This window comes from Poecilia reticulata, chromosome 6 (assembly GCF_904066995.2).
Source record: "Poecilia reticulata chromosome 6, P_reticulata-male-v2, whole genome shotgun sequence".
In the NCBI taxonomy this organism is placed as follows: Eukaryota; Metazoa; Chordata; class Actinopteri; order Cyprinodontiformes; family Poeciliidae; genus Poecilia; species Poecilia reticulata.
The window spans coordinates 16,440,485-16,452,092 of record NC_088835.1 but is presented as its reverse complement, the minus strand read 5'-3'; positions in this window follow the sequence as shown (position 1 = coordinate 16,452,092).

Sequence of the window (11,608 nt, the reverse complement as noted above, 5' to 3'; positions counted from 1 at the left end):
GAGATGACACTGTTCGGCTTCAGTTTTCCTTTAAGCTCTTTTAAATCTCTCACGTCACATGCATCCAACATCTGCCTGAATGCTTTTGTCTGCTTTCCTGTCCTTCAGCTTTCACCTTCTTTCCGTCACTCTCTCACAAATACCCCGCCTCACTGTTTTCCTGGGCAGCACAGCAGCTTTGATGAGAGGCCTGAGCTGAAATGTCAGAGGCATAAGGAGGTTTTGACCACTGCATCCCTTTCGGATCAACTCTGGCTGCCCCGTGCGTTTGAGTTTCTTCCTCCATTAAACAAGCACAGAGTGACATTTTCTCCTGCTGTGTTGTGTCATATTAAGCTGCTTTCTGTGGCAGCATGTAATTGAAACAGCAGTAGAAAAGAAATACTGAATGGAAAAAAAATAGTAAGCTCACTGTATTTTTCTAAAATTGGCTAAAATAATCATTAGTGTGAATGCTGTAGGCATTTCCCGTGCACTTTTTTGGCTCTTAAGTTCTGCTTTTTTTTTCAACCATTCAACTTGTATCATATTCTGCTCATTTAGGACATTACAGCTATTTCTTTTGGTATTAACTTTTTCTATGGTTTATGAAATATTCTGCTTTTTGTGATCATCTTGGGCCCCATTGAAATGAATGGAATGGAGTGTCTGAAAAACAAATTCTTCTAAAGACTTTATGCTCTTTCACAGCTAACCACTTCTGGGTATTTTTAACTAAAAACTCATTTCAAAATGTAAAATGGAGTCATATCCTTCAACTACTTTTGTTTATTTCTGCTTTTTCACATCTTTTAGGTAACAAACTGTTGTTATCCAGTTTATTTGTAAACTGTGTTCCGTGCAAATTTTTGATACTCTTTACGTGGGATTTTTTGCATTGACTGAACGTTTTCACTCCTCTTCTTGAGTTTTTCTGTTTACATTTTTGCAGGCTTTTGCTTCATTCTGCTGCTTCTGCCTGTTTCTTACATATCTTTTGCAGTTGATTTCAAAACTTCTGTAATTTTCCTTAAAAATATTCAGCTTACAGCATTTCACCCTATATTTCCACAGGAAATGAGATTTCTTTTAGTTTCGGCCGATCTAAATAATCCTCATTCTTTGGATATTTGTTTTGTTCTTTGTCAGTGCCTTCCAAACCTATTCATGCTGCATATGCTTCAGTTGAAACCATTTTCTTGGAGCTCTTACCCTATTGGTCATGTCATGGTGACAAACAGAAAGTGAACAATGCCAAGTTCCTGCCTCAAGTTTTTAACGGTCTCAAACAGGTTTTCTTCTGGGAGCTTCCTTTATTTAGCATAGTTCTTCTTATTATTTATTATAATCAGCTTCCCTGTGACTCCTAAAGAAAAAAAGTAACCTCAAGTCATGATGGTGGCACCAAAAATCTATAACAGCATGCAGCAGAGATGCTTTTCATATTGATATGCAGAGCTATTTTTCTGCTACCCATAGTGTTTTTTACGTATAGTCCTACCTGTATGGATCTCTGAGGTTTCTCTGGAGTCACTATGGACTTCTTCGTTGCTTCTCTGAATAATGGGGTCTTGAATTCAAAGCTTGCAGTATTGTTTTATAACCTGACCCTGCTTCTAACTCTTCCACAACTTTTTTTCCTGCCCCTTTTTCCTTTTGCATCTTCGTAAAGGTTCTTGTTTACTAATGTTCTCTAACAGATACATAAAGTGCATATATGTGAACTCTTGTTACCAATTCGGTGACTCATTAAGTGGTTGCTTCAGTTTCATTTAGCGTATTAGATTAACAAGGGCTATAAAACTCTCATACAGCACGCTTGAAATTTGTGGTTGTGATATGTAAAAATGAAGAAAATGCACTATAATAAAACATTTCACAGTTTAACACCACAGTTCTTTGTCATGAGTCAGACTCTGGTTTGCTCCTGTCTCATTTGACAGAGTGCAAAACACCCTTACTACTGCGCCTCGGCATTTGTTGCTACTACTGGAATTCATTTTGCAGCTTACGCATTTTGTCGGTGGTGTGAATGTCGCGAATTGCATTGCACGTTCCCAAGTGAAGCTTCTAAAAATCAAAAAGCTCAAAAATAGCTCTGCCAACAGCTTTACATTAGTCTGAAACACATTAAGATGTGAATTTGTCAGATTTGCTAATTGTGAGGCGTTTGTTCAGGAAGCAGGAATTATCAAAGGACACCATCAGTTTGACTTCTCAAGTCTATATCTGAAAACACGAATGCATTCATTATAAGTGTTCTAAAAAAATACAAAACCAAAGCGACTAATGGTCTCACAAGCTTTCTCTACTGCACTGATGAAAGAAACAGTCTAAAATAAAACTCAACCAACTCATTCATTGTGATTTGGATTGTAAAGATGCAAGTGTGCTTCCAAAGAAATCTAGGTCATTCCCCCTATCATTAATATGCCAACCAGGTGAAGCACAAAGAGGATTAGAGAGAAGTAATGCCGCCAGGGCTGCCGGTATCTATCTCCCCTATTTTCTACCTTTTTCTCTTTTTAACCAAACAATAACATGTAAGTGTTCCCCTGTGTCAGCTCGAAAAGAATATCCATTACTGACAAAATAGAACTGTAATAAAATATCCTGGCATGAACCTTGACAGATTTTTTTTCAAAGCTGGGATAAGGATTTAGATTGCATTGAATGTTAGGGTTTTTTAGGTATAGTTACTCTATATAGTTACTAAAGTTACTCTCTTTTATGGAGCACATGAATGTGGTAATTGTTGGTATAAATCTGAATGAGTATCAATAATACAATTGTACTTGTTTGCATATTTGATACTACTACGGGGTTTAAAGTCCCAGTTGACGGCGTTCAACTAAAAACCTAGAGGTTGGAGTCCTTGTCAAATGGTGTTTTGACTAAAGTCCCTGAGGGTTAGAATCCCAGTTAAATGACGTTTAACTGAATTCCTAAAAGGGTTGTGGGTTTTAATGTTTTTATCTTTTTTTTAAAATCTCTTTCTCTTTCTCACTGTTTATTCAATGTCGCATGCTGTTTTTATTGTAATTATGTAAAGCACTTTGAAATGCCTTGCTGCTGAAATGTGCTATACAAATAAAATTTGATTGATTGATTGATACTACAGGTATGATCTGATCTCTCAAACATTCATACATAAAAACATTTTTTTTAAAATCTAGTCTAGCAATTTGTCTAGCAGATAGCGTGAAAACAAATCCGTTTCATCAAAGTAAAGACGTCAATAAAGTAATGTCATGTAAGTAACACATTTATTTCTCATGGTCGCTCCACAAAACCCCTGTGAAAACTGAAAATTGATCAATTTTGTAAAATTCCATCAAGTTTAACAACCAAAACAGAGAAACACTAACGGTCTTGTTCTCTGAAAAACAGACAATGATGGGATATAATAATGTTTGATGTGTTTTGAAATACTTGTGTCGCCTATTTAACGACACAGAGAAGAAAATCTGCCTGGAAGGACATGACTGCTCGACATATCAGCAACTCACCTGTATAACGTATTGCCTCATTGTATGTTTTCAGCTCAGAGCAAACTGTGTGCAGATCAAAGAGTTATTTGTCTGGAGACATAACTCAGCAGGTGCTCAGGCTGAGTGTTTCATCTTGGCTCATCCGACCAAAAAGGAACCAATAAAGCAGTGCTGGACCCTACTGAGAGGGAAGCAGTTAGTGGAGTGAAAACATCTGAAGAGGAGAAATATAGGCTGGGAGCAGCTGAACTGAAAACCTGGGGCACCAGCTAAATCTGTTAGAAAGTAAAAGCTTTGCTGTATGGCTTGTTTTTTTTCCCCCTGAAATATTAGAACCAGGAGGGAAGTAAAAAAAAAAAAAAAAGCAAAGGAAAGGAAAAAAAAGTCATTTTACAATTTGCCATGCTGAGACCTGTGTGAGAGGAAGATCAAGGACTCAGAAACAAAGAAGCAGAGAAGTAGGCAGGGGGGGGGGAAAGGATGCCGTAGTGTGGCACTCGCAGTGAGGGATCAACCTGTTTGGTGCTTTGTAGCTTCCAGTTACTTTCAACTCGTTCATACTGCTGAGTTATACCATCAAAGGCTTTTCTGTGTCTGCTCAAAACAACTTCCCCTGGTAGGTATCAAAGCTCACCAAACTAATTAGCTTCCTTACCTCAACATTCTCCTTGAGGAGCCATATCACACATAAAGCACTGTGGATTTACACTTCTTGTCTTGTGGTTAAGTTGTCTCCACGTTGACTTGTGAAGCCACAGTTAATAGTAAATGTTGGGTGGAGAAGTGAGTATATATTTCTGAGGATTAAGTTTGAAATTTTGATAGCATTTACAGTCTAGGATATCTCCTGTTTAGCTTAACATTAGACAAGATTTGTTTTTTGACAACTTCTAAAAATACTGGAAAAAACACAATGTGGAGGTGAATGCAGAAAACAACCACCTACAATTAAAAAAGGCATTTTTAGAGCTATTCAAATTCATTGGCAGCACCTTGGCACGTATGGTAACACTGTTACCTTGCAGCAAGAAGGTTGTGAGTTCAGATTCCTACCTGGGGTCTTTCTGCATGTGGTTCACATGTTCTCCTTGTTGTGCCTTTCTGTGCAGTGAACTGGCAACTGTCCAGGGTGTGTCCACCTCCTGAATAGTAAATAGTTTGGAGCTAATCCATCAGAAGGCTAATATCTAACTCAAGCTCATATTATTAAAAAATTATATATTTTGACCTGATGTTTGCAAGAAAGAAGAATGGAATCCCAATGGTGCAGGTCAAAGTAGAAGACAAAAATGCCCCAAATCTCTTTGATTTCTCCGAGTTGTTAAATTACTATTACAGAAACTGGCAAATTGTTTCAACTGAAAATGATCACAAAATATTTTGCAAACGTTTAATTAAACAATTGTCAGTAAGAAGGAGCTCTGGTTGAAACCCCAGATTTGTACTGCAGACTATATTCGTTACACTTCATGTTTTTTGGAAGGTAGTGGTGGATCCCCTAAAATAAAAAAAAAACAACTGAAACTCAGAAATAAAGAATGCTTCGATGTTTAAAAGCCTGGGCTTTTAATGAAATCAGTGCAATACATAAAAATTGGGTCATTCTCTGCGCTTGGTGTCTCACAAGCACAATATGACCCAAAATTCAGAATGTCGGTGTGTACAGAAATAAAAAAATGCAGATAGAAATGAATATAGATCCTCCACATAACAAGGACATAGAGGTAAAGTAATCCACACAACTGCTGTGCGAGTAAAATCTCACACAGCAGTTGTGCAGATTACTCTTTTAATCGCATTTGTCTGAGACAGCAGAAGGCAAAGTTCTTCAATGAAGGATGATGAAGCACAGGACAACAGGGATGTTGCAATTATTTCCTAAAGAAACTCACAGAAACTGAATAATAGAATCCCTACATTCAAGTACAGGAACATAATGTACTCAGATTGTTCTTTTCTTTAATTATCCCTTACAGCAATTTACAGAAATTCAAACAGTTCTGTAGCCATGGTTCTCAATCTGCCCTCTGCAGATCAGCCCCGTCCATAAACACAGGAGGTCAAGTGTTTGTATTAGGATGGAGCAGGAGATGGACACTTGGTTTGTGGCATCAGCTGACTTTTCCGAAGGTCAAGTCAATTATTAACATCAAATACCACAGGATGTGTCCGTGATGTGTTTCTCGGTGCATCAGATCACTCTCCATTCAATTCTTGGTCCTCATCCGTGGCGAAGACCTTCAGCCAGGTGCAGAATCCCTGAAGGTTTCAGACGGAGAGCTTGCTCCACTTTTTGAGGACCCTTCCCCCAATACTGACCAACAGAGAGAACCACTGGTTTCCTCTAAGTGCAACTTGAGATTTCTCTTTATATCATAAATTCATGATACATTATAAACAACTGTAAACCCTTGAGATTGCTTTGTCTAAACTAATTTTAGATACTCGTCTGTAGTTTGCCCAGAAACTCAGACTTTTGTTTCCCTAGAAGGAAAAAGGAAGTCAGTCATAGCTCAAAGAAAAAAAAACTTTTTCTCAATATGAGGGGAAAAAAAGACCCCACAACGCACAGAAAGTGCTTTAACAGAAGATTCCTGCTGCCGAAGAAAGACTTTGTCGCTTTTAATGAATGCGGATGTCTGCTCTGCTTGAACTGTAGGCTTTTGAACCCGATTCACTCTGCCGCTACCTGTGAATTATATATTAAGAAAATGGTAGAAGATAGCCTGACAGAGCGCACACAAAACTGACAAGCAGCCAGAGTGCAAGCATTTCTTTCTTATTGTTAAAGGAAAACAGAAAAAAAGAAAAGAAAGATCATTATTAATCTGTGCTTTTCTTCATTTGAGTTAAAATTTTAAATTATACTCTAATGGTATGTATTTTACCATAAAAAAATGGCTGAATGGCTACATGATTGCTAATTAATCTAGATTATTGTTATTATCTGTTGTATTTCTTATAAGACGATTAAGGGATTTCTCAGGTCAGTGTCGGATTGAGATGACTGCAGTCTAACAACAGAATAATTAAAATGATCTTAACAATAATAAAACATGTATGTTTTGGTTTTTGGGCTGAAGCAACCTAATATCTGTTGCTTCCCCCAGATGTAATGTATTTGTGTTGTTGTTAGCCTTATTGAGAGACTTTTCTGTTTAACCAAAAACATTTCATTTGCCTTGGCTTGATCCTTTTCATGAAATGCAACAGGGCAATAACTGTTCATGCCTTTCTAAAATTGGTTTTTATATATTTTTCTTATTACAAATGGAGCTCCAAATCTATCTCAGAATAATAAAATACACTCCAGTTCTTCAGGAATCACGAGCAGTATCAAGCCATAAATGGATGATTTGATCATAAAAAGTAGCTTGTTTGTTTGCTTGTTGCGTAATCTAATTCAGCGATGACTCTTGTTAGAGCCATGTTCCGTTGACTGAGAGTAACTTGAGTGCTTACAGCACAAAAAATAAATAGCATACGTGTAACATTACGCTCTGCTGTTTATGTTTTTGAACAGAGCTAAAGCCTAATCTCTGCATGATGATAAAGAGATGTGAATATGATTGTGACAACAGAAGGGCTTTACTTTGATATGACAAAGTGTCGAAAGCATTTCTGCAAAGGTTCTGCAGAGATGACACGAATAAATCAACGTGTAAAGTAGAAATTAAAAACATCCTCTTATCCTTTTTTATCTATAATCAGCCTGGAGTGGATTTTCTCTCTACCAACAGGGGAACCTAAGCGAAGTTTAAATTGCTATTATAAAGCAATTAACTTGTGGGTGCTGACATAATATGCATCTCCTTTTGCCATCTCTTTTTTCCTGGTAAGGGTGACTGGTAAATTTCAATACTTAACGTAAACAGGGGTTCTCACCACGCCACTGCCCCCTACTGCTGGGATTAAGAATTGCTGTAGGAAATTCAAAACTAACGTCATCGTAATGACAACCAGGGTTAAAGTGTCACAGGAAGAGTAAGTGAGGAGGAGTTTTTATTTCTTTACTCAGTTTGTGATTTTTCAACCTGCTACTTTCTCTCAAACTAAATTAGGTTTTGGAAAATATATTTACTTGCAAAGAAGCCACCTTTGACTTATCTGTATTGCAGATACAGTGGTTCTTCATAGAGTCCTCACATCTCCAGGTTTTCTTGTGAAAGAGATTACATCAGGATAAATCCTTTTACACTTTCAATGTAGCCTGTCCTGTACAAAAATTTAACTGAAGCGCAAACAAATTGGGTTTCAAACTATATGGAAACACATTTTGATTCAATTTCAACATTCAAGGCGTCTTGTCAGAAGCTTGATTCACTGTGGCCTGAAGGTTTGAGGGGAAACTTCCTAGTATTGACTGTTCACAATTTCTTCCATTTCAACAAAAACCCAGAGCATGACGCTACCACCACCATGTTTCACTGAGTGGAGCATCTTTTGATTCACACACAAGGTTATTTTCTAAATTCACTAAAAACAGTCTGGGAGTTTTTAACCAGACTTTAATGTTTTCTTTGGAAGAAAAGGCTTCTATGGAAGCCTACAGCTTTGTGAACATTTTTTGTGAGTCTGTTATCACATAGAGCACAACAATTGTTTAAAATTCAACTAAACACTGAGAAGTATTAAGAAGCTTTTTGCTCAGTGTGAGTTCTGTGTTCATAGAGTACATCAAAGAGATGCTTCTTCTTGTTACCAAATTTAGAAACAAACCGGGAAAAAAAAAAAGATGCTACAAAAACCACAGGAACACAAGTTTGTTGACTCATACCAGCAATGAGATTCCCAGTACCTGTCAAAAGTGTGATGAGACTCATGATAATCCAGTCCATGTCCCTATTTTCTTTCGTGCATCCAGAAACATCAGTAGGACGGCATCCATAGAGCTGCAACCTATGCCAATGTTCCCACAGGGACAGAAGATGCTACGGAAGCTGCTTCTTCATATACGTGCATCGTCAGTCATACATACACGCCTTCAAACACACACGGACACCTCTTCTCCCATCTAAGGTTTAGCTCTGTTTGCAACAGTTTGGAAAAGAAGGAAGAGAATGAACCCCCTGCAGGGAAAGAGATGTTAAAGATCCCGGCTGGAGCTGTCAACAAGGACAATGAGAGGATCCATGCTGGGTTTCTGCTGCACTGACTTCAGACGCCTTGTCAAAAAGCTAAAAGAGATGAAAAATAAAGTTAAAATAAAACTGGGACGGCCACATATGGTTTGTTTACATGTCACAGGATCACACGGCGAAGAGAAAGTTTGTGATGCGATAAAGAACAACAGCTCAAAATAGATGAGAGGGAAAAAAAGGAGCAAGACGGAAAAGTTAAACAGGATGGTAAACAGGATGGTAAGAGAGTAACGGTGACGTCAGGCGACGTAAAGATGAAAATATCCCTGTTTTATGGACTATTTAAAACCTACATTTTTCTGAACTTTTGAACTTCTACTGAATGGTGGATATGCTGAAACCAACTGAGAGCATTACTGCAAAAACAGATGCCAATGTCATCTTGAGCACATCTTGAAATCAAAAAAGAATCTCTGGGTGAGGATACAACTGCATCAGGGAAAAATTACTTGACTCCTCTCTGTCTATTTTTAACAATGTAAATCACGCTGGACTTTCCCCTTGTTTGTTTTTCATTCACAAATCAGATTGCACAGCTTTGTGCATGTAATATCCTCATATAAAACAGTCATACAGATCAAAAACACATTTCAGATTTCAAATGTAACTCTATGAACTATTTTCACTGATATTCTGGAATGATTGAATAATGGCACCTCATGCTCTAGAAATAATTTCACATAATTTAGAGTCATTCGACCATTTGCCTTTTCTTTTGCCGTCACAATTGCCACTACTGCTATGTCTGGTTTTCTCCCTGTAGTGATTTGTTAGAACATAGATTTCTTTCTTTCTTGTTGTGTAAAGTATATTTTCTTACCATGTAAAAGTATAATTTAAATGGAATTTTATGTCATTTTCTTTTCTATGTCAACCTGGTCAACATAGCTGAGTTCCCTTGAGACTAATTTTGGTTGCTTTAAGTTCTCTTATGTTTATTTGCTCCAAGATGACTTATGAATTTTTAATTTGTGATTAATTGTAGGTCACTTTTTAAAATTATTATTAATAAACCACATGTTCCACAGGTCAACATATGTCTAACATCCTTCTTTACTTTGGGGTGACCCGACTTTAGTCGTACCGTCACTGTGTTGACCCACAATGAGGTCAACACAGTGACGGTACGGTGCTCAGGGCCTACGGCTCCAAAAGAAAACCATTTCATCAGCCCTCTGTCGTCACGTTTGGCAGGTGTTGTGAGGTGTAGATTCAGATGCAGCCTTGCAAAGCTACCAGATAGTGCTCCGATATTCCTTGAAGAGAAAAGAGCTTTTTTCCTAACAACTCTTCCAAGCCAACATTATTCATTCATTTTCTAAGTGTACGGTAGTGAACTTTGACATTTAACTGTGGCCTGTAGAGACTAAGATGGAGCTCGGTTCTTTGCACAGTCTGACCTTTTTGATAGGATAGTCACTCCTGGGAAGGCTGGTAACTACTTGGAGTAATGGATTATAAACCCTTACCAGATTAATGAGCAGTGGTAAGTGCTTAGCTAAAATCATGGCTGATTTCACCAACTTGCTCAAGATCGGCCAACTGATTTTGTTTTTTTTTAGAGGTGGTCACATTTTTTGGTAATCAGTCGGGTGTGTTTCATCAGCGACTACTGATTCCTTCCCTCTTAAAGCAACAAAAATTTACAAGATTTTTTTATAAACTGCTTTTCCATTTTGGCATCGTCAAATTTTACGACTTGAGGAACAGATTATATTTTCATATCAGGTCCTGATGTATAAAACTGGAATCAGAAAAGGGTGTAGTTTTGTTACCGTAACTTGAGCACTTGCTATTCTTCACATTATTGTGCTGCTTTACATAAAATACGGGGGGGGGGAAAGTTTCACAGATTTTTTTTTACCATTATAAAAACTTTTGTGAATTTTTGTTTACGTTGTCATTTCATGTAAAAAAAAGGCTATTTTGGTGAGGCTCATACTTCTGCCTCCTCCCCAGAGACTAAGAAGCTCTGTTCCCCCTCAGCAACATTAAACACATTAACCGCCATAGTCCTTCTCATCCAAATTAAATTTGCATGATGATTTCCCCCTCCTGGTGCCGAGTTGAAAGTAATCCCAGCAAATCCCTCCTCACAACAAACTCATTTATTGCAGCTCTGCCTAACAAGATGTTTGGTTGCCCAAGGTGCAACTTTAAGGCATGTAAACATTATCACAAGGACATGTGCTCTCTGGGTTCCAGAAACAGGGGAGGCATATTAATTCAGATTGTGTTAATTATAGATGTTCTAAAAAAAAAAAAACTTTCTTTCAAGCATGAGCTCAAAACAATCATCTTCCTTATACATAGGAACTCAAAGGAGAACAGTTTGTTTTTAAAGATGTATATAATTCTTTTTTAATTTAAGTTATATTCCCTGGAAGGACAGATTGCTGTTTGAATTTATTTTTGTTTCTAATACATGTCTAATTTTATTCAGGGATTTCCGTCAAATTCACCAGTTCTTTGGAGAATGCGCACATGTAGGTGAGGGAACGTGAAAAGAGCAAAACACCTTTCTTTTCCAGAGTACAGCGTTGTGAAAAACATTTATCCCATTACAGATTCCTTTTTTTTTTGCATTAAAGGAGAAGAAAGATGGTGTACAATTAGAGAATAAACATTAAATCTAACATGTTCAACCTTCCTTCCAAAATGTAAAGCAATAACTTGTGAGATCGCATGAAAATGTTGCCGTTACAACAGGTCAAAGGTGATTCATTTTTGTGTTTTGGGCAATTCAGCAAAATAAGTGCAGGCCCTGTGTGTACTCTGCAAATTGTAAATATCTCCTGTTTTTAAGATTCCCAGTCACATATTTCGAATTCAGAACCGCATAGACTAGTTGTGAATTAAAACATCCAAACATGTTTTTGTATACTTCGCCTTTCAGTGGTTGAAACTGTTTCTCCACCATTTTACAAAAAATCGTGTGAAGAGGTTTTGGCTTTGGCTGATTTGTTCCCATAATATGTGTTGAACAAGTCTATGCCG